Source organism: Macrotis lagotis, chromosome X, assembly GCF_037893015.1.
Source record: "Macrotis lagotis isolate mMagLag1 chromosome X, bilby.v1.9.chrom.fasta, whole genome shotgun sequence".
In the NCBI taxonomy this organism is placed as follows: Eukaryota; Metazoa; Chordata; class Mammalia; order Peramelemorphia; family Peramelidae; genus Macrotis; species Macrotis lagotis.
The window spans coordinates 436,017,155-436,041,602 of NC_133666.1; the positions used below are offsets into that span (position 1 = coordinate 436,017,155).

General features: G+C 34.5%; 1 protein-coding gene across 3 annotated transcripts in view; it reads right to left on the bottom strand.

Annotated features, from left to right (window-relative positions):
* Positions 1-24,448, bottom strand: part of SPIDR (scaffold protein involved in DNA repair) — a 546,668-nt gene that overhangs the window by 452,197 nt on the left and 70,023 nt on the right. Inside the window, exon 1 of one of the 3 annotated variants that reach the window (XM_074206958.1) lies at positions 18,845-20,597. The exons of the other annotated variants lie outside the window; for them this stretch is intronic. The gene's annotated coding sequence lies outside the window, so the exon portion shown is untranslated. Of the gene's footprint in view, positions 1-18,844; positions 20,598-24,448 lie in introns of those variants that run through there. 3 annotated transcript variants of the gene reach the window in all.

The window sequence follows — 24,448 nt, forward strand, 5'->3', positions numbered from 1 at the left end:
TAAGGACAGGTGGTTTTCAGATGAAGAAATAAAAGCTATCTTATATTCATGTAAAAATATTCTCAATCACTGTTGATTAAAGAACTGTAAATTAAAACAACTCTGAGGTACCATTTCATATCTAGAATAGCTAATGTGACCTTAAAGGAAAATGACAAATATTGAAGGAAATGTGGGAAAACTGAGACACTGATTCTAACAACTCTGGAGAACAATTTGGAATTATGAATAGCTTAGCTATTCTCAGCAATGCAAAAAAAAATCTAGAACAATTTTGAAGGAGTTATGATGAGAAAAGCTATCCACTTGCAGAGAAGGAACTCTTAGACTCTGAATACAAATCAAAGTATATATTTTTTTACTTAATCTTTTTTTTAATAGGCTTTTTTGGGGAGGTCTGTGTTTTCTTTTACAACATGACTAATATGAAAGTATATTTTGTATGAGTACATTTGTATAACCTATATCACATTGACTGCCATCTCAGAGAGGGGGGTAGGAAAGGAGATTTTAGAATTGGGAGTCAGAATTTTCTTTAAGATGCCAAAAATTGCTTTTGCATGTAATTAAAAAAATAAAATATATTTTTTTAAATATTTATATTCTATTAGGGGAAATGAGATAGACAGATAGACAGACAGACCAATAGCTAGACAAAAACACATACACATAATCACATACACATGACACACACATAAGTCTTCTAAGGTCTTCTGTACTCCCATTTTTCCTTTCTCCAATCCATTTCCCATGTAATTGCTAGTGGCCTGTTCAAACATCTTATGAGTTTAACTGCTTCTGTGATAAAATACAAATTCTTCTCCTAGGCATATAAGAACCTACAGAAACCTGACTCCAGACTACTTTCTACCCGTATTTTCTATTATTACCTTCCACATGCATTCTGCATTTCAGTCAAGCAGTTCTACTGGTATCCCCCCAAAATCAGAATCCCATTTCCTGCTTCCACGCCTTTGCACAAGCTATTCCACAAGTGTTGAATGCATTTCCTTCCTTATCTTGAAGGATCCTGAGCTATCTTCAAAGCCTAGCTCATTTTTCACCCACTAAGAGAAATCTTTCCTGATCCTTCTAATAGTCAATGTTCACTCTCTTAAATTATTATTGTTATTTTTTACTCACCATCTTACTTGCATTCCCCAGGTAAAAAGCTCCTCAAGGGAAGTGATTATTTTAAATTGCTATCTTTGTATATCTAATGCCTTATAGATTATAAGGAATTTAATATTCATAGAATCTCAGGATTAGAATAGTCTTTGGTAGTTTAGTCCAAACAACACCAGCGGGGAAAAAAGCAAGTTGAACTGCATTACATTTGCCTGAACCAAAGCTCATCTTCATTCTTCTTACTCATGGACTAGTGTAATTTCCCTAAATTGGTTTGGTATCTAATATCACAAAGAGCTTAGGACCATATGAAAATGCGGCCATCTCACTCTATTTGTTGTTTAAGATCAATCCAGTAAGGAATTCTGAGACTATACACCCTGCATACATCTGAAAAAAAAATTATCAATACCCTTAGCCTTTTTTTTTCCTATTCACAAAAAAATTTCTTATCCATGTTAAAAAAAATTCTCCTCATTTCTATTATAACTTTGTTTTCCTTTTACAATCTTTGGTATAGGAACCTTGTCAGAGAATCCATTTTAGAGAAGGAAAAATTTCTTGAAATTTTAAACACATTAGTACCATTAGGGTCTCCTTAGAATACAAGGTTTATTTGCCTCTTCAAAAGGCCTTAATACATTTAGTTAGGCATTAGTTCTTTTTTCTTAAATCTGTGTTTTTCTGTTAATTTTAAAAGATACCCTTTTTATAGATTTCAATAGTTTCCTATGCAGAAGAATGAGTCCCACTAGGTTGGAATGACCAGGGTTCCTTCTGAAGCTGGATGGGATAAGTTATATAATGTTAATCTGAAATATAACTAACATTGAAAAGAGAACTTATAAATGAAGGCCAACTTCTTAATAGCTTTAAGTAAAGGTCTCAGAAACAGATCACAAAGAACTTCCTGGGGGAAGAGAGAAGGGAATAATCATTTATGAAGCGGCTACTACAGGCCCCTCACTATGTTGAACCCATTATAAATACTATCTCATTACACTTACAATCCTCATTTTACAGTTGAGGAAACTGAGGCAAAATTTTTAAGTGACTTACCTAGGATGACACAGCTAGTGAGCATCTGAGGCTACATTTGAATATAGGTCTTCCTGACTCTAAACTCCAGCACCACCTAAGGGTCTCATATGTCTTAATATCATATAATAACCCTAAGTATAGAATCTTAAATGCTAATGACTAGTGCATTACTGTCTAGTTACATCCTTAGTTACTGTACTTATTACTTAAGTCCAAATCTCCAGATCAGTTATTCTCAGCCTTTGGGATCAACCCTTTGGCTATAGTCAATTAAGGGCTATGGACCCTTTCTCCAAAAAAAAAAAAAAGTTTTAAAATGCATAAAGTAAAATATATAAGATTACAAAATGAAACCAATTCTACTAAAATAAAGTCACCAAAAAGAAAATTTTAAATGCAAGTTCATGCACTCTCCAATTTAAGAACCTTTACTCAAATTTATGAAGGGACTAAGGAATTACCTATTGCCTCGCAAAAATTTATTATGACACTTAGTATATTTCATTTTTATACTAGAAAACAAAATGAAATAGAGAATGCAATCACTTTTTAACAGTAGTTTATTTGGAGAGAAGTCAAATGAACATAAAAAATTACCCTTATAAAATAAGCTCTGTAAATTGTATTGAAAAACAGATAATAAACCATATCAAGTGATATCATAAGAAGACAGTTATAACTGGGAGTTGCATTTTTGATTATGGCTGTACCATGAAAGAGATCAGAGATATGACCAGAATTATGTCATAAAAGCAAAGATAACTATGTATCTCTATAATCACAAAGAATAAATGGGTATATATATATATATATATATAGACTATGCCTCCATAAAAGTCTGATTCCATTACCTCATCTTGGCAGAGAGTTAATTCTAGATTCTCAAAGATTATATTAGATTACAAAAATGTCAAATCTACCAAAATGTTTTTAAATATAATCATTTATTAAATGCTTGATGTGAGCCAGACACTTTACTTGAATCTCTAGCCTCAAAGAGATTACATTCTAACCAGAGCATGAGGGAGTGGAGTGGAAGAGGTCAACATTCACATATATAATATACACATATCTAAAATGCATACCAGATAAATACAAGATAATTTTCAGAGGACAGACTTTATTAGATAGGCGCATCAAGAAAGTTGTCAAGTAGGAGATAGCAAGTGAGCTGAGTTTCAAAGGAAACTTCTGCTGGGTCAGATAGTCCCAAGACCAGCCCAGCTAGGTGAGGAGGAGCTTGTAACTGGCCAATAGAGGATGAATTTATTGACTAAAGACTCTGAGGAAACAATTTAACATTAAAAAATTAAATATATATATATATATATATACAAAAATAGATTTCAAGAGAAAATAATAATTTCAAAGAGAGAAACTGAGGCAATCATCTGAGTTTCTTACTTTCTCCAAAGCTAGGGATTCTTAAGACCCAGAGGCAAGAAGGAAAAAGCAATCCAAGCACAGGGCAAAACTAGTGTGAAGGGAACAGCTAACAGGTCAGTTCAACTGAAAAAAGAATATGCAAGAAAGAGCATGGATAGGTGCCATATTGTCAAGCAATGGAATTCTGTGTTCTATTCAAGAGGCCAGAAAGAATCATTTAAGATTTCTTAGTTAGAGAAAGGGTAAAATGGTCAAGTCTCTAATTAGGAATATCAATTTGGCTGGGGCAGTTAAGTGGTACAGTAGATAGAGTACCAGGTCTAGAGTCAGGAAGATCTGAGTTGAAATTCAATCTCAGAAATGAATTGCATGATCCAGGGCAAGTCACTTAACCCTTATTTGCCTCAATTACTCATCTGTAAAAACGAAGGAGATGACAAATTTCTCCAGTGCCTTTACTAAGAAAATCCATGGACTTTTTCATATAGTCAGATACAACTGTACAACTGAATAACAACAAAGTTACCTGAAGGTTGGGGGAAAAGATGAAGACAAGGTGGAGGCAGGGAAAGGATTTATGAATCACTAGGTGAGATGTGATAACTTTCTAATTTACTGTGTTAAGAGTGAAAAGGGGACATTTGTAAGAGATGTCTCTAAAATAGGAGAGGGAAAACTTGGTGACTAATTAGATATGAGAATTGAAGGAATGGGGGTGAGGGAGATCAAAGGTGATGCCAAGCTTGTGAACTTCAATGATTAAAAGAATGGTGGTGCCATTGATAGAAATGAGAGTTTTAAAGAAGGAATATGTATGAAAGATTTCGGACCTGAACACTGAGTTTGGTAGTTGAGAATCAACAAGACATTGCTAACTGCTTGGTTGCTATCTCTACCTGAAAATCCTACTATAGGCATCACAAACTCAGTGAACTATGAACTCAGTGAACTCAGAAAAATTTTCTTATGATAGATCTGGCTATTCTATGGCTCAAAAATCTGTGGTTTCCTCAATACCTACTTTGCCTGACATTTATAGGACATCTTTAACAGTCAAGTACTAATGGATCTTTTTTTTTCAGAATTCTCCTACATTGCTGTCTGCATATATGATGTGTTGTTCCCAAGGCAAACTGGGCTATGACCAACTTGAAATCTGGCTGTGCACTTCCCACCTTCATTCATACTGTTCTATGTGCCTGGGATGTGTCCTCTCCTCTTTCTTCTTCTTCCATCCTTTCTCCCTTAGACTTCTCATACTGCTTTGTGCAATAAATAATCTCCATAACACTTAGCCCCTAAGACTGCATATTAGATATTAACTGTGTTTGTACCTTTCCCCTCTTCAAGACTATATCTCTCTAACCTATCTCTCCAGTGCCTCCCACTCTCCCACTGCATATAGTAGCTTCTGAAGAAATGTTTTTCAAATGAATGCATATATATATATATATATATATTAATTACAAAGGGGGTTGACTGGCAGTCATCAATAAAGTCAATAATTATTAAGTGTCTACTATGTGTCAGACATTATGCCAACCCTAGACATACAAATACAAATAAAAACAAAGACAGTTCCTGCCCTCAAGGAGTTTATCATCTAATAGGGGAAGCTGAAGGTGGGGGGATACCCACAGTTCCAAAGAAGTTCAAAAGCAGTATCCCTGGAGTGAATGAGGACAAAACTATACTGTACCACCATTTTAAACATGGGGCAATGGTCCTGCCCTCTAATCAGTGGGTCCAATCAGAGGGCAGAGGAGACTGATTAGATGTGAATACCAGGCAGCTTTAATCTTGTATCTTATAAAATATTTTAAATATATATATATATATACATATATATATATATATATAGCATATCAATAAAGCATCTGGGAAATATCAGAAATATTGAAAATGCTAGCTATAATAATTATTAACCATTTTATTCTTATTAATTATTCTTAGAATACTTAAATGACCAAGGTCTCTTTAAGAAGTTTTTCTTCCCTCTTGATATACATTCCTGATCATTTCAATGACCCTACTGTGAGATGATGCATTCCAGACATGCTTTTTCTTAATAACTATTATGATGATAATAATGATAACAATAGCATTTATGAAGTACTCTAGGAATGCAAAGTATTTTATAAATATTATCTCATTTCATGCTCACAACAATCATAGTGGATAGGTGCTATTATGATCTCCACTTTACAAATGAAGAAACTGAGTCAGAATTAACTGAACTGGTCAGAGTCTCACAATCAAACATGTGTCTAAGACTGGATTTGAATTCAGGGTTTCTTGACACCAAGTCCAAAAATCTATCCAGTGATGATGACACTGTTCCTCATAATGAAAATCAGTAACAGAAGATACTAATTTTCCCCCTTAATATGCTCCTACACCCTCCTTTGAAAAGGAACAAATACAATTTCTTAATTTCTTAAAACATTAAAAGTCACTAGGAAACAATGCAATGTTGTCAATGTTAATGTTTTCTTTTCATCAGCTTTCACAATTAGATCACAATTTGGTCTGTACAGATCCAAGACATTCTCTGAGGAAAATGCTCTGTCCAATGAACTTGGCATATAGTCAAGTCAGCTGAGAAGTTCCAAAGATCTTTACCCAAAATGAAGCTAAGAATGACATTCTCATGTTTATCCCAAATGGTCATCACATTCCTTGTCGCAACTTCCTAAAATATATCACAAGGACTGATGTTAGTAATTGTAACTACTGCCTCCAATAACTACAAGCTACAAGTCCTCCAAAACTTTGTAGAAAATTTTCATTGAAGGGCAGAAAAATAAAAACCATCTTCTAATAATCAACCAAATAGGAGTGGGCAGGTCTTTCAAAAAATCAATTATTGACTAGTCTGTACTTTGAAGCCTTTATAACTTGAAAGGACTTGACAAATTTTGTTATTTAAACTTTTGAAAATTCAAGATTACATCCAAGTCAAGTGAGATAGCAAGTTAGGAGGTTAGTAAATCATAACAGAACCCTGGGCGGCAAAAAATATCATACAAGTATACTAGACATAATAGGACTTGACATTTTTGTTAAGAAGTAAAATTTCCGGAGTGCCTACGTGGCGCAGTGGACAGAGCACCGGCCGTGGAGTCAGGAGTACCTGAGTTCAAATCCGGCCTCAGACACTTAATAATTACCTAGCTGTGTGGCAAAATTTCTCCCATCACACTCAAACTGGTATACTGTAGTACCATAATTACAAGCTCATTTTGATTTCTGTATAATCTATATTAAGCAGTTTAATTAGTCTGTTCTGTATAAGCAAAAGAAAATTGCTATATGGAAGTCATATGAGAAGATGAAGGAGTGATCTGAATAAGGAAGAATTAATCAAGAAAAACTTCAGAAAAATGACTTATAAGGAGTTAAAGGGTGAGTAGGAGTTACAGAAAATAGTGACAGAGAGATAAGTTATAGGGCTATAGCAGTGAATTATATAAATTTCTATATCTACCTAACTCCCTCTCTACAAACACACACACACACACACACACACTCTTTCTCTCTCTCACTCTCTCTCACTCACTCACAGAGAGTGGAAGAAGGGGGAAAAGGAGAGAGAAAATATATTAATATATGATTGAAGTAGGGTTTCTTAACTTGGAGTTCATGCATCTATGAAAAACCTGCTGGGGATTCATGAATTCTGAAGGGAATACACACACCCACACATGCACAAATACATACATGTGTGTATATTTATATCTTTATTTCAATATAATTTGTTTCCGTTATAATCCGATGTATTTTATTTTATGAATTAGAAGTATTATTCTGAAAAGGGATCTACAAGCTTCACTAAATATAAAAAAAAAGGTTAAAGGTTAAAGTTTCAGAAGAGACAGGAATGGAGTCAAAATGCCAGCTAAGCTTTCCCAACATACCCTTCCAAAGAACTTTAAAATACTGCCTCAAATCAAATCCAGGAGTGGCAGAGTCAATAAAAGGTTAGAGTGAAACATTCTTCCAACCTAAGACAACTTAGAAAGTCAGAAAGGAAAATCTGTGACTTGGAGCTGGAGACTAGTCCAGAGTCTTACACACACATACACACACTACATGGCATAGCATGCAAATTCTTAAAGAAAAGTTAATTAAGTCATAGGAAGAAACAGAAAGTAAAACTATATTAGTGGGGGGAACTCAAATTTGCCCTCTCAGAACTAGATAAATCTAACATTAAAATAAATAAGAAAGAAATTAGGGATAGGACTAGAATCTTAGAAAAGTTAGATAGGCTAGATATCTGGAATAAAAAAGAATGGGAAGAAAATGGAGAATTCTTTTCTTAGCTATACATGGCACCTTCACAACAAAAAAGCAGAAAAATAGAAATATTAAATACATCATGCCATAATGTAATAAAAATTTCATTTAAGAAAGGGCAATTGGGGGGGGCAGCTAGGTGGCACAGTGGAAAGAGCACCAGCCCTAGAGTCAGGAGTACCTGAGTTCAAATCCGGCCTCAGACACTTAATAATTACCTAGCTGTGTGGCCTTGGGCAAGTCACTTAACCCTATTGCCTTGCAAAAACCTTAAAAAAAAAGAAAGAAAGAAGGGGCAATGGAAGCCCAGATTAAAAGTTAATTGGGCTTCCATTGCCCCTTCTTTCTTTCTTTTTTTTTAAAAAATTGATAAAATGCCAAACTCCTTTTATAATAACAAATGTTGTTATGGTACCTAAATTAGGGAGAGAGAAAAATAAAGAAAACAATAGACCAATTTCCTTAATGAATATCTATACAAAAAAATTTAAGTAAAATACGTGTAAGGAGATAAATCACAAAGATTATATACTAAGACCAAGTGGGATTTATACCAGGACAGCAGGACTGGTTCAATATTAGGAATATTATTAGCATAATTTACCATTTTAAATAACAAAAACAAATTAAAAATCATATTATATCAATAAATACAAAAAAAGTTTGACAAAATACAATACCCATACTTATTAAAAACCTTAGAAAGTACAGAAAGCAAAAGAACCTCTCTTAGAATGATGTTATATCTATCTAAAACCAAGAGCAGCATTATCTATAATAGAGATTAACTTGAAGCCTTCCCAATAAAACCAGTAGTAAAATGAAGATGATCATTATCATTATTATTATTCAATATTGTACTAGAACTATTAGCTATAAACTACAGCAAAAAAAGACAAGAAAAAAGAAATTAAAGAATAAAAATAAAGAAAAAACAAAACTATCAATCTTTGCAGAAACATGATGTTATAGTTAAGTTGATTCCCTAGGGAATCAACTAAAAATCTAGTTGAAGCAAAACAGCAAAACAAGAGGATATAAAATAAACCCCTCATAATTCATTAGCATTTCTATATCAACAGAACCCCACAGTAAGAAATAAAGAGAAAATTCCATTTAAAGTAATTGAAGAAATAAATTTTAAAAATAGATAAAATAAAAATAGAAAATACTTAGGTGTCTAAATGCTAAGACAATCCCAAAGATTATATAAACACAGTTATAAAATACTTTTTACAAATATAAAGACATCTAAAGAATAGGAGAAATATTAATTGCTCATGGATTGGCCAAGCCAATATAATAAAATGGCAATTTTTAATTTATTCAGTTTAATTTATTCAGTTTCATATCAGACTACCAAAAATTATTTTGTAAAGCTAGAAAAATAATAACAAAATTCATCTGAAGAACTAAAGGAAAAAATATCAAGGAATTAATTTTTAAAAAGTTCAAGGAAGTCAGCTTAGAAATTCCAGATTTCAACCTATATTACAAAAAAAGTAATCATCAAAACAATCTGGTAATAACAATTCTGTAATGATGATAAATTGTGAAAAACTAAGACTCTAAATGAGATGATAGTCCAAGGCAATTTCAAAGGACCCATGATGAAAGATGCTATCCTCCTTCAGAGAAATAACTGAATAATAAATGCAGAGTAAAGAATGTTTTTTAACTTACTTTATTTTTGTTTTATTTGTATTTTCTTTTGCAATATGGCTAATAAGGAGATAATGTTCTATAGGACTTCATATGTATAATCAACATAAAATTGTTTGCCTTCTCAAAGAGAGGAAGGGAGGGAGAGAATTTGGAACATGACCCTGGTTTTTTTGTTTTCACCAATGCTTAACACAATGTCTAGCCCATAGGAGTTACTTAATAATAAATGTTTGTTGGCTTGACTTGTTTTTTGGGGGGTGGGAAGGGGCAGGTCCAAATCATTGTCCATCTTCAGGGTTTGTCCAAGGTATGTGTATTGAGGGAGAGGCTTAATGGCCTGCCCATCCAAATCATCATAATCACCATTAAATAATATAATTGGTATATATAAGATTTAGATTTGAGAAAGTACTTTACATTTCATTTGATACTTAACAGTTCTGAGGAAAGTTATTTTTATTCCATCTGAGTAATTTCTCCAAGAACATGCAGAGCTGGAATTGAAATGCTTGACCCCTGACTCCAAATCTGGTATTTTTTCCCTTACATCACAGATGCTTCTATGTACAATCTAGGTATTCGTTATCCACTTGTTTTACTTCCTGTGCAGATTGTTAGGTGACACATCTCCTTTGAGTAGGAAGTCCTGTGGTGCCTAAGGTTTAGTATAGTTTGCATAATGGCATTAACAAATAGGGACATCCATTTAACCTGCCCATCCATAAGGAATCCCTCTTATATTTATACTTAGAACAAAAATCCTATAATAACAGTAATGAATACTTTTGGGGAACAACTCTCCCTATTTTACATAGTAATAATTATAGAGTTACTGAATAAGTTGGAAAGGGAAAGGCAATAAGCATTTTCAGAGAATCTACTCTAAGGTCAGTTACTATGCTAAGCACTTCTGAAAAACAATGTGAAAGCTTTTATTATTCCTATTTTACTACTAAGGAAACTAAGGTTAAATGACTCTTGGAGTCTCATAGCTAGTAAGAGTCTGAGTCCTGATTTAAATTCAGGTCTTGCTGATTCTAGTTCTAGTTGAGAGTTATAAGCTAAAGTTACCATTAAAATGGAAATTGGACCTATGATAACAAGGTCCTAAGGCTTTAATCAACATTTATCATCTAGCAAACAAACATTGATTAAGGACAGTTTGCTAAGCATCAAAGTGATTATCACCAGGATACAATTTCCATGTACTAGATTTGTGTCCCTTGATACCCAGATACCCTAAAGCAAATACTTGAAGTGTAACAAAGACAAGAAGGTTAGAATAAATGATTGGATAACAAAAATTGGCATTTATACAGCACTTAAAAGTTTGCAAATCTCTTTGCAGAAGTTATTCCATTTACTCTTCATACAAACTCCAAGCAGAAGTTATCATTATTCCTGTTTTTAACAGATGAAGAAACTGAGGCAGGCAGAAGTTACAAGCCAACACCACTAGCAAATTCAGAATCCGAATTCAGGTCTTCCTGTCTCCAAGTTCCATACTCTATGCACTATACCACCTAGCAAACTGAAATAGGACAAAGTGATGATGCTTATTTTAGCTTATTTACTTTCACTTTTTTGAAAGGAGTCATCTGCAACCTCCATAAAGAACTTGGTGGGTTACCTGGCTAAAATAAAATGTTTATTTACTGAGATTAAACAGATTTTCTAGGAGGCTTAGAACAAGAATTCTGGGAAACCAAACACGAACTCCCACCTTTGAGGAAAAATGAAACCTAAATCATGCCCCTGCATTCATTAGATATTTTATTTACTCCAGCAAATAGGACTGAAGAAGCTGGAAGGGGAGGATAACTCCAACTGTGTGTATAACAGACCTGCTCTGACGCACAGAACAAATACTCAGTAATCCCAAACAAACAGAGACAGATACCTTGACCCCACAATTTCATGAAGAGCTTGAAAATTTAGAACTATGAGTTTTGTACCAGCACAGTGATAACGGAGGTGATGTAAGCTCTTCTCCTACCTTGCCAAGGCAAACAAGGTCAATCAAAGCTATATTAGAAATTAATAAAAGTAAATATTTATACCAGTCCTTTGTTCCTCATATTCACACCACTAGTACTAAACTATGAAATCAAACACATGCAAAAGTATTAGATGTCAATAGATAAAATTATGTCCCAAAGGCAAAAATTTTGGAGAAGCCTAAAACCCTGGAACAATTTAAATTGGCATGTGTTCTACAAAAAAATAATTTATTTTTATGATTATGTATGTGTGTATATATATATATATATATATATATATATATATACACATATAATACATAAAACCCTAAAATTAAGGACAATATACCTTCATAGGGGAAAAAATTTAATATGAACATAGATGCAGAGCTGGTAAGAATCCAGGGAAGAGCAACCAGAATAATGAAGGGTTTTGAGACCATGCCATAGGAGGATCAATTAAAGGAGTTGGGAATGTTCAACTTAAAAAAAAAGAAGAAACCTTGCAGGGACAGAGAGTAGAGAAGAGATATGTAATTGCTGTCCAAGTATCTGATAATTGCAATATGGAAAAAGCATTAAACTTATTTTGTATAGTCCCAGAGGAGAGAAGTAGAAATGCAAAAGTTGCAAAGAGGTAAATTTAGGCTTAATTTCAGGAAAAAAAAACCAAAACTTTTTTTCAATTGGATCTATCCAGAAGAAGTAGGGTGCTTCCAGGACAGTGGGCTCCTTCTCCCTGGAAGTCTCCAAACAAAGGAAGAAGGAACACCGCTTTCAAGCTCATCAGAAAGGTGATCTTTTCCTGTTGTGAGTTAAGTCTTGATGGCTGCTGAGGTCTTTTCTGACTCTAAAAACTGTGGAACCTTAGTGGTCATGTCATCTAATTCCTTCACTTTGTAACAGAGAAGGAAATTGAGACCAAGAGGGATAAAGTGATTTGCACAAGATCACACAGCTAGTAAAGAACCAGGATTGAAGCTAAGGACACTGACTTCAAATCCAGGATTCTTTCCACTGTCACACAATGCCACAGGTGCCAGCCAATATGTACCTTCTGGGCCAATGACAGATTACAGTTTTAAAGGGATTACATAAAACCAAAAAAAAAAATTCACCATAACCACCTTCTTGCATAATTGTATTGGTGTAAAAAAGTGTAGGCAGATCCTAGTCCCAACCCATAAATACCAGATTTCCCTGAAAAGCAAGCAGTCTAAACATGACTAATATGGATATATGCTAACATAATACATTATAACCTATATTAGATTGTTTTCTGTCATGAGAGGGGGTAAGGAGGGAAAAAGGGAGAAAAATGTGAAACTCAAGACCTTACAAAAAAATGACTGTTAAAATTATCTTTGCATGTATGTAGTTGGAAACAACTTTATGTAGTTGGAAAAATAAATATTTTTTAAAAAAGAAAAGCAAGAAGCCTAAAGATGCATCTCTCATCTCAAAAGCAATATTTGTACTGGACTAAGTGGAAAATGACCTACACAAGAAAGAATAAGTGTTTTCTAAATTGTATTGACTTCTGATGCAGTTAAGAAAATGATCTCAAAATTTAAGAGATGCTCAATTTTTTTATTTCTTTTTTAACTTAAATCATGAATGTGGTATACTATCATTTTACTAAAGTAGTGACATAACTATAAATAATAGATTGCTGACTGTATCACCAAGTTGGAGGAAAACGTATTAACAAAAAAATTAAAATTAATATATGTCACAGTATTTCTAAGAGCAATAACTAAATATAACTAAAAACTATTAGTAAAATACATAAACAGGTCTGTATTTAAGCTTCTTGATTATCATCTACTCTTATTAGATGATTCTATAGCTCCTTAAAAGAAACAAAACAAGCTCTCTCAAAAGTTCAAATTACTTTGCAGACGTGGTTTTACTTCTCTTCTCTTTTCCTTCTTTATGGTACTATTTTTTCCCCCTAAATTCCAAACCTCTCTATAAAATGCCTCTTCAAAGAAGAAATTTGTGTAGATTTCTGTTACTTTTCCTTTATGGAAATTCAGCTAAATGAAAACAAAAGAACCAAAAATTATGTAGGAAAGAAAGTAAATGCTAACTTGCTCCATGATTTTACAGGAAGAATGCAACCCACAAAGCAAATGAAAGACTGGGGGAAGCCAAGATAACAGAAAAAAAAAAAAGATAATTGATTTAAGTACATTTTCCTCTTTGCATCCGTCCTCAACACCTCCACAGACTTTCTTTTTCCAAGCTGATATTCCCTAAAACCTAACGGAATGCTTCAAGTATCTACAAGACAGATATACCTAGCAAAGTACAGTGCTGATAAACTACCAGTCTCCCACACAGTCAAGATAAGCACAGCAAGTTCTGACAGGTAGCTAGGGAGTGGGTGTTGGACCATGGGAACCTGGTGAAATTATTTTTCCCTCCCTCAGATCCAAATACCAAAGTGAGCCAAGGCCCAGAAATTTAGATACAAGACTCCTAAATCTAAGATGAATACAAAAACACACAAGCACAGAAATTTTAACTGTTCCTTACCTAGCTGCCTGCAAAATCTGCACCTTCTTCTGTTTTTCTTTCCTCCATTTTACTCAAGCACATATATCTGAAAAGTTGTGGTGCTGGAGCATTCTTTGCCATTTTATGACCTAAGAGATCTTCAAGAGTTCCTTGACTGCTCTATTAAAAAAGTCACATAAAGCAGCAGCACAGTGACCCAGTGGCACAGTGGCACAGTGAAAAAAGTACCAGCCCTGGAGTCAGAAGGACCTGAATTCAAATCTGCCTTAGACACTTAATAATTACCTAGCTCTGTGGCCTTGGGCAAATCTGCAAAAACCAAAATAAATAAATAAATAAATAATTTTTAAAAAGAGTCACATGATATTCAGAGTTCTACTTATGTTACCACTTGATTTCAATGTATATACCATATACATTCACTCAATTGTATATAAATCAGATATCTGTCACAGAAAATTAGCTTCTCCTTGGATTCCATTTTGAGGCAAAGTCTCACAAGGGGACAAAAGTTGCCCCAACACATGATATACATATTTAAGAATTTTGACATTTAATAGAACATTCTATCTTTGCTGATTTACGTGCATTTAATTTTGCCAAAGGTTAGAAGTCAAAGGGATTAATTGTATGATTCCTGAACATTCATTAACTGTGTACCACCTTGATTATTTTTCCCTCAAAAGTAGAAAGCTTTTTTCTTTAATGTCCTAATATTTCATCGTTTCAGATGAGGAAAACTTATCTACCCATGCAAATGTGAAGTATCTTTCCAGTTTAATTTTAGATCTTTTCCTGGGTCACTTGGAAGTGAAGTGACTTATCCAGAGGATCAATCACAAAGTCAGGATGTGACAGGGGTGGGCTTTGAAGCCAGGTCTTGCTGACCTAGATTTATCCTAATCCTCCTCAAATCCCCCAGAAGCTTTGACTCTGCCTGGTTTCAGACAAGTGAATTTTCACCTTAATCTTGTAAGAACCTGGCTTTCACATCACTTCCGAGCCATCCCTCAAACAAGACTCGGGGTCATTATCTTCCCCTTCTGCTAGCTCCCCTTTACTTGAAGTCTCCCCTCAGTAGAATATAAACTCTTCGAAGGCAGGCTTTCTCTTACTTCCTTTTACTTTCTCTCTCCCAGAGGATTGAACAGTGTGGGAACCTAAGTAAGTGCTTTATCATTTATTCATTCATTCTTTCAAATCTGTTCTTCATTCATTGCACTATGCTGATTCAAACTCTAAGAGAGCTTGAATCTACTTGTGAGAGGTAGAAAAAACCTGTAAGCAAGTCCCCTCATTGGAGAGTCCAGGGAACTGGAATCCACAATATTAAGTCAAAGAGCAAAGATACAACTATAGATAGAACTCTTTCCAATATACCCTTCTGCTTTTTTAAAGGCTTGGCAAGATAAATTCATTTTGGAAAAAAGAGATTTCACAATGACTAACTGTTCTAACTAAATCCACTCTTACTTAATCTTTGAGCTCCATCTTCCCTTTGGCATTACAATGATTGATAGAAATTGGAACAGAATATGAGACATATAGTATATGAGCATATATATAAGAATATACAGCACTAGAATATCCCACACAACTGTTTCATTAATCCTCCGTTTTTGACTCCATGAATCTTCAATGGGTGCCACATGGTAATTTTTTTTAAAAATCTGCAGTCATGGGCATTCCTTGTAGAAAATTACAAAATGCATTAATTCATTAGAGTTAGAACTGTGCACAGTATCATCAGTATAAGAAACAATATTTCTTAAATTTAGTGAGATATTTCTCACCATCTTATGATAGGCAACTGTCATAAACCAAGTACTGCTACCAGTTGGGTCTAATAGGAATAATCAAAGAAACTATGCGTGCACGTGCACGTGCACACACACACACACTCTCACAGTACAGCAGTACAGCTTCCACATGAGAAATTAATAAATGGCAGAGGGCAGGACTCAGACTCAAGTGAAATATTTGTGAGTTTACTATGTGCTACACTCTGTAATAAGCACTAGAGAGACACAATAACAGCAGCAGTGTCTGCCTTCAAGGAGTCCATATTCTATTTGGGAAGAAAGCATACAAAAACAACCAAGTACATACAAGACAGTTATAGGGTAAATTTGAGGTAATCTCAAAAGGAAGATGCTTAGCATTACGGGAGCCTAGGAAAGACTTCCTGCAGAAAATGCATGCAGACAAAGGAAGTTAGAGAAACCAGAGGCACAGGAAGAAGGGAGAATTTTAGGCTTGGAGGAGACAGCCAGTGAAAAAACACAAACCTGGGAGATAAAAAAAGAGCAAAAAAAAAAAGCCATTATGCAGATCATAAAGGCAGAAAGAAGAGAGGTTGTATGGGACTTTAAAAGTCAGACAGGATATTATAATTTGACCTAGAAGGTAAAGGGAACCACTAGAGTTTACGGATCAGAAGGTGATAATGGTCAAACCTACACTTAAGGAATATCACTTTGGCAGTTGAGTGAAGGATGATCTGAAGTGGGGAGAAAGTTGAGGCAGGCAGATCCACCAGTAGTAGATCATGGGTAGTAGTCCAGCCATGCGATATTAAAGCCCTGCACCAGAGTGGCACTATGTCAGAGGAGAGGAGGAAGCACATACAAGGGATTTTATGAAGATAAACTCAACAGAACTTGATGACAGCTTGGATGGGGGGTGGAGAGAGAGAGAGAGTTAAGAGTCAAGGATGGGGCACCTAGGTGGTGCAGTGGATAGAGCATCCGCCCTGGAGTCAGGAGGACCTGAGTTCAAATCCAACCTCAGACACTTAATAATTACCTAGCTGTGTGACCTTGGACAAGTCACTTAACTCCATTTCCTTACAAAAAAGCAAAAAAAAAAAGTCAAGGATAATACCTAAGTTATAATCTAGGGTGCCTGGAAGGATGATGGTACACTCTACAGCAAGAGAAATTCAGGAGAGGGGAGGGTGTGTGAGAGAAAAGAGAATCAGTTCATTTTAGGACAGGTTAAATTTAAGATGTCAGTATGGTTTCTACTTTGAGATGTTCAAAGGCAGGTGAAGATGTGAAAATGGAGATCAGGAAAGAGGTTAGGGCCAGATAAATGGAAAGTATCAGCATAAGAAAGGATAATTGAATCCATGGCTACTTTTAAGATCACAAAGCAAAACAGAATAGAGAAAAGTTACTCAGAGGTTGGGAAGGACCAGTCAGTATACTATTCACTACACCACTATAGCATACCTCATTTCCCCTATTATATATACTAAACTAAATTCTAAACAATTCTAGCTAATTTTAAGAAACATTAGGAGGCAATGTTGTACAATGGAAAGACTGCTGTATTTGGAGTCAGAAGACCTAGGTTCAAATCATAGCTCTATCAATTTCTTATCTGTCATATCAACAAGAAAGGTCATTTAACCCCTCAGTTTTCCAATGACAACACTGAAAGGTTGAACCTGCTGACTTTTAAAGCTCCCTTTTAGAACTATATTTAAGTTTATTGATTTTATCAGGCTCAAAAAAGCACTTCTGTATTACAAAATGCTCCCAAGTGAGTTACCAGTCATCAAGAAAGCAATGAAATCCATTTGGTTTCCAAACAGTCAGCAAGAATAAATATATTCATTTGTTTCATGTGATCAGAAATTAGCTATATTCCAGAACACATTATCCAAAAACACTGAGTTTGAATTTTATGTCCAGCACTTTGCTAAATTCTAAGGCAAAAAAAGGGTTATCCTATGCCCTGGAGGGAAATGCTATTTAGCCAAGAGATGGACACACACAGGTTGTAATAATACAAGGTTACATACTATTAAGTGTCAGAAGAACGATACAGACCATTCTAGTCTCACCAAAGGTCAATATTACAGAATGTGTTACCAAGTGACAATGTCTGGAAAGAGTCTAGCAACCCAAATGACCAATGAGTGAGAGACTTGTATGAAGCACATACAAAACTAAAGGGAATAAATTCTTTCTCAATTCCTTCATTCACTCCAATTTCATTAGAATACATTACTCAAGGAAGGATGCTATCTGGTTAGAAAGCAGCATTATTTTACACACACACACACACACACAAACATTCCTCTTCCAAGACAAGAAGATGCAGTTCTTCTTTATCTTCAACCCTTCTTTTTGTTTAATTTATTCCTATTTAGAATTGAAAATAGAATTTTCTGAATGTACTCAATTCAGCATTTAAGTACAATAACAGTTTATATGACAATGGCATTCAAGAAGTTCATGTTATGAGATCAATTCTGACAGAAAGAAGTAGGTTCCAATCTAATAGTTATGTTAGCAGTGTCAGAATTTCATGGATCCAGGTCAAAAAATGCTATGATCTCTATAACCACAGCACTGTTTATATAGGAAGCGCCAACAAGAAAGTCATAAACTTAAAAAACAAAAAGTTAATAGAATAATTTTTAATTCTTCTTTGGAACAACCAACACTTCAAATCCACCTATCATGTGAAGACAAGACTAGCATTCCTCAGTCAGCAAGAAGCTACACTGAGACTTATTTGAATGAACTTGACCCTGCTTGGCTTTATTCCAGTAATTATCGTCACTGAATGACTTAACAGAACACTGTGTTCTTGGCACAAAAACAAAAATGTGTTGAAATCCTACTGAGGAGAATCTCAGTATACATTTTAAATCAATAAGAGAAATAGACACTAACAAAATAGTAGTAAGCAAAGTCAACAAGGGTGTTTGAATATATGGTATGTGTGTATTATTAAACTTATTTTTTAAATCTTCATATCAATCCAGTTATTCAATGCTTCACAGATCTAAGTCTGTATGAAACACTCACTTGATCCTTCTCCCAAGAACACCAAACCCACGCTCTGCCTCTCCTCCCTCTATATCTGCTCCAACACTATACCTGGAAAATTCCAGTGCACCCTTTGCCGGTGAGCAAAGGGAGGGACAGCGTGTAAACTCAGAAACAATGTGTGACTCACTTCCGCTGAAAGCCTTAAAGCAAAAATGAAGCTACAATGCAGAACTCTCACGCGATGCTATTTGACCAGGTAATTGGAAGTAAAGTTATGTCATTTTCATACAGGTTATGCTAAATCTACCATAGGGAAAAATGCAAATAAGAAGTTATGTAAATGCTTCATTTGCCAGAGTCTACATATTTCCTTCTAGGAAAAAGCACCAGTTTTTCCCCTTTCTTTTTCTATACTTTCCTTTCTCTTCCTACCATTGCCTAGTTTCTTTCCCACCCACCCCCAAAATCATCAGTGAAAGACTGAGTTATTCCTTTACCAAAGCAAAGGCACCTCACACAGAATCACCCTATTTTGTGGGGGAAAACCCAAACTTAGCTGCTGTAGAGTTCATAGCAGACAACCCCTAAACCACAAAGCATCCTGCAGGCAAAAGACAGAGCCTGATTGGCAGGGATCATTGTTCTATTCATTCTCTTGGCTCTTATCCTATAATTTTTTGGCCTAGATGCTCAAACTATTAACTTTTAAGCTGCTAAAGCTTGTGTTGAAATGAGTCCTCCTCTTATAGCATGGCATTTCCAGGGGTTGGGAAAGTATGACTTGGTGTTCACAATAATTCTAATGTTGATACTGATTATCTATATTGATCAAAGAAGTACACAAACAAAATGGCAATTTTTAATCTCATTACTTTTGAAATTTTAATATGCTTAACATCTATAGACAAAAAGTTCTTTAAATTTGTTTCCTTTAGTGATAAAATTATAACATTATAACAATTATTTTATGACTGTTACTGTTGTTCAATCATTTCAGTTGTCTAATTCTTCATGACTTCATTTGGATTTTCTTGGCAAATGTTAGAGCGGTTTGCCATTTTTCTTCTCTAACTCATTTTACAGATGAAAAACTACAGCAAACAGGGTTAAAGTGATATATCTAGTAAGTAATTGAGGCTACATTTGAATTCAGGAAGGTTTATGTAATATTAAGGAACATGAAAAGGGGCAAAAAAACCAAATTAAATAATAATAAACTATTATAGTCAATACAATTACTGTATTTTAGGTTTTCTAGCACATTTACCTTACTACTTATGGTTTTGGAAAAACATATGGATTTGCTAAGACTTACTTTAAAATAAATTTGCATTTCCTAAGCACACTGATATCATTTGATAAGTGGGAGGATAAGGTACCAAAATGATGATGGCAAGCCAGGTTAATATTTTTTTAAATGTTCATTCTGCATTCTTCTTGGTGAATAAATATATTTCAGTGTTCTTCATACAAAGATTTTGCAGTTTACTAGTAAAGAAAATATATGACAAAAGTGAATTTTAAAGCCAATGTGCAAACTATATTTTTAAGTAAAAAGGACACCTATTTGGACTGATTATGTTTTATGCACTTCAACAGGTTAAAATCAGAACTATTTAAAGAAAGCAGATTACTGAGAAATTTAAGAAATTTGCAAGCTGGAACATCTAATATCAATTACATACTTAAAAACCTAACAAATACTGTAAGTGAATAAAATGAATGCATACTTGCAAATGTGTGTTTGTGTGTACACAATCACAAAATTCAAATTTTTAGAACAGAAAAAATATAGGAAACTTTAAAAAGAGACAAGGAAGGCTTTTTTTTAAAGTTTCAAATTATAATATGGTAAGTCAAATAATTGTTTCCTAGACATCTTTATAGGAAGAAAAATGGACTGTTGCTTCCTATGAATTCTCCATAGATGAATTGAAGACTGTAATAACATGTGTGTATGTGTGTATATATATATGTATGTATATATATGCATGTATGTATATGTAATCAGTTAAATGATTAAATTAAAAATACCTATTAAGAAAAAAACCCCGCAAAGCTTGCCTGCAAAAGCTACCAAATCTATATCACACGTGGAAAGCTGAAAACTGCATACTACCCAGGGGGTCCCAATTCATCATCCTTTTTAAAACTATAGATGTAGAACTAGGAAGAGACCTGAAGGTTTATTTAATCCAATCCCCTTATTTTAAATATGAAGAAACTAAGGGCCAGAGATATGATGTGGCTTGTTCTAAGTCACATAGATAATAAATGGCAAAACCAAAATTCAAACAAACCTAGGCCCTCTGATTCCAAATACAGTTCGGTTTTTACTGCATAAGGTCGCTTTTTTATCCAAAAAAAAAAAAAGAATGATTTGGTGTTTTGTCCAAATTAAGCCTAGTTATAAAGAAGCAATATTCTGGGCTACCCAGGCAAGAAAGGAAAGGGCGAAGGAGAGAAAGAAAAGGGAAAGGCAAAGTGAGAGAACAGAGTTCATGGTTTTATCCATAAAGAAGACATAAGAGAATTATCATTTCATAAGGGGAGACATTTCTAAAATTTTATTTAGGTTTTTATTGGACATGTGAGGTATGTTCCTTCCTCTAAAACCAATATGCTTACTTCTGTTTCTTTGTCTCCTAAACAATTAAAAAGGATATCAAATCCCTCATCCTACCTCACAAGAATTTTATGATGATAATTAGGACATACATATGCAATGAGGCTTGAGACCTTCAGAGAAAGACAACATCTAAATATCTGTGTTATTAATATGGATTATTTCCTAACATGCTTTTTTGGCAAATGGCAATAGGTTAAGTTGGAAATTAGTCTGGAAGTTCTCCCAAGAACATGATCCACAGGTTTGTGAAGTTTTTTTTTCCTCTTAATGCCACTCCTCTTTGATTAGTGGGCACACCACTAGAGTCTTCTATAATCTCTTAGGAGAATTGAATTGGCAAGCGGATATGACATATTTCCCACAATAATGAATACTTCATGTTTAAATAATATGCTAAGTAGCTGTAGTCACTAAATGCACGAGACTCTTAGCACAAACAAGATGAGACTGGCCTAGCAATGTGTTATAAAAATCACCTACTTAAATGGTTCGACCTATTTATTTGCCTCACATACTCAAGTTTCAAATTCTTATACCTGATAAAGTAGAAAATCACAGCAATTCTTAAAAATCTTTCCTCAAATATAGAAGTTTATTTTAATTTGAAAGATTACAGTAAAATGCCTAAAGCCTCTTTGTTTTCAGCTGATATTAACCATTAAATATATAAATATATTTTCTTGTCTTTTTTAATTTGTAGTGCTACCACAGCACTATTATTTGAGAACAAATCATTCTTCATGTTAAATATTATCAAAATGTACCAAAACAGAAAAAGAAAAGTTGAATTCCAAATTAACCTTTCTTGGAATGTTGTCTAAAAATAATGATTATCATTCAATTTAACTCAACTCAGGATGTTAATAATAGCATAGTAGCTCACAGATATATACATATATACACATATACACATATTTTATATATATATGTATGCATATATGTACAGTTGTTTATGGTTTAAAAAGCCATGATAAGGTAAAGAATGCAATTATTATTATCCTAATTTTACAGATGGAAAAACTGAGACTCAGAGGTTAAGCAACTTGACTAACATCAAATGGTTGGTAAGTGGTAATAATTAGACAATGATCCTCAATGGGTATTTTAAGAGGTAAAGGATAAGGATATAAGATCAACATTGATGCACGTTGCAGTTTATCTACAAATCTCTAATCAAACAAATCAAGTAAAGTAATCTATACTTAAGGTCTCCAACACCAACCTTTCTCAGTTTTATCTTGGCAATTCATAATTGTCTCGGATCTAGGAATATTCAAATTAAAATCTATACTACTGTATGAGTATGTAAAGAAAATCAACAGTAGCATACGATGTGTTCCAAATGAGCAATCAAGAAGAAATGATACTATAGTATGGCTGAAGTCAAGATCATCATAGCCCTGAATTGTTAGTTATAGAAAGTAGCTCCTTAAAGGAAGACAGGGCAAGATAAGCAAAGAGGCCTGGGGAAATGCCTGGAAAAGATGATGGAGAATATGAGAAGCTGATATGAATTTGGCAGGAACAGAGGACAAGAAAACCAATCTGGCTCAAATAGCAGATTTATGGAGAAGAATGTTAAGCAATAATATTAGAAAGGTATATTTGGGCAAGATTGTTGTAGTCCACCTAAATACATGGCTAAAAAGTCATGGATAATGTGGTATGAAATGAACATTAAATCAACTCTGACACTTAACTAGTTTGAATCTATAAAATAAGCCAGTTGGACTCCAGGATTGCTAAGGCTCCCTCCAATTCCAAAATTCTATGATTCTCCGAATTTATCCTACAGTCTCAGTAGGGCACAATGCCAAGTGCTTCAGGAAAATCAAAATGCCTGTGGTATACAAAATGATTGAAAAAGGAAGACACTGAAAATACAAATGCTAGATTAACTAATAGTCCAGACATATTAGTTCATACATGTTCCAGTTCAGAAAACAAAGGCCCCTCCTTGGAAGCTAGAAGAGAAAAAATAAAAATTTGTTTCAGACTTTACAAAAAAGAATTGACTGACAGGGTTTGATAACTGCCATGAGGTAGAATTGCTAGGGAGGGGAAAAGTCAGATTACTCGAAGATTTCAATCCTAGGTGACTATGAGAATGACAGCAATGAACTTAAAAATGAAAGAATTTCAAATCACAGGAGCAACAAGATGGAGGACTAGACATTTTCTTTGATCCCCACAACCTCCTGAACCTCTCCAACTCAGAAATTATGCACCAAACATAAAGCAACTCAAGTAACTGTCTCTATGGCCTAAGACACCAAGAATCTAAAAGAAGGCAAATAAAACCTCTGACACTGACCCTGAACTCAGCACCCCATCCTATCTCCCCATGTTATAGGCAACAAGAACCAAAGATTAAACACAGCCTCAAGTCCCCATATTCTGTTTCTGAACCTCTCCCCCGCCTTTCCAGTGCCAAGTTGTCTCTCGCTCCAGGCCACAAAAGAACATAAGCCTGGGCCACAACCCCAAAGCACCAGGTTTGCAAAACTGTAAGCTTCTGGGATCTGTACAGACAAACCCATAGCACCAGCAAAACTAGTGCCAGAGAAGACAACTGGCATCTGGAGGAGGGAGAGAAGGTAGACCCAAGGAGAAGATTTTAAGGCAAATGGGAAAAGAAAGGTAGTACAAGAGGGGGGTTCAAATTAGTGGTGGCTTGCATAATCATGGATGTGGTAGAGGAGGACCTCTACTATCGGTTAATACCTGCAATAATTGGCATGGTTCTGAGAGGAAGGCACAATGGAAAAAGGGAATTCATATGGTAAGCTCAACAAGGCAGTGATATAAACTAATGGGGGAGAGCCAGAATGAGTTATCTTGAAAACTTTGCATGAGGATACAGAGAAAATGATGCATTTTAATTATATGAGACATGAATCAGAGTACAAGGGATATAGTAGAAAGAAAGGACAGATGATGGAAGAAAGGGAGAAAAATCCTTTTTGGAAAGAGTCACAAAAAAAGTGAAATTTTAAAAACTAATGAATAAA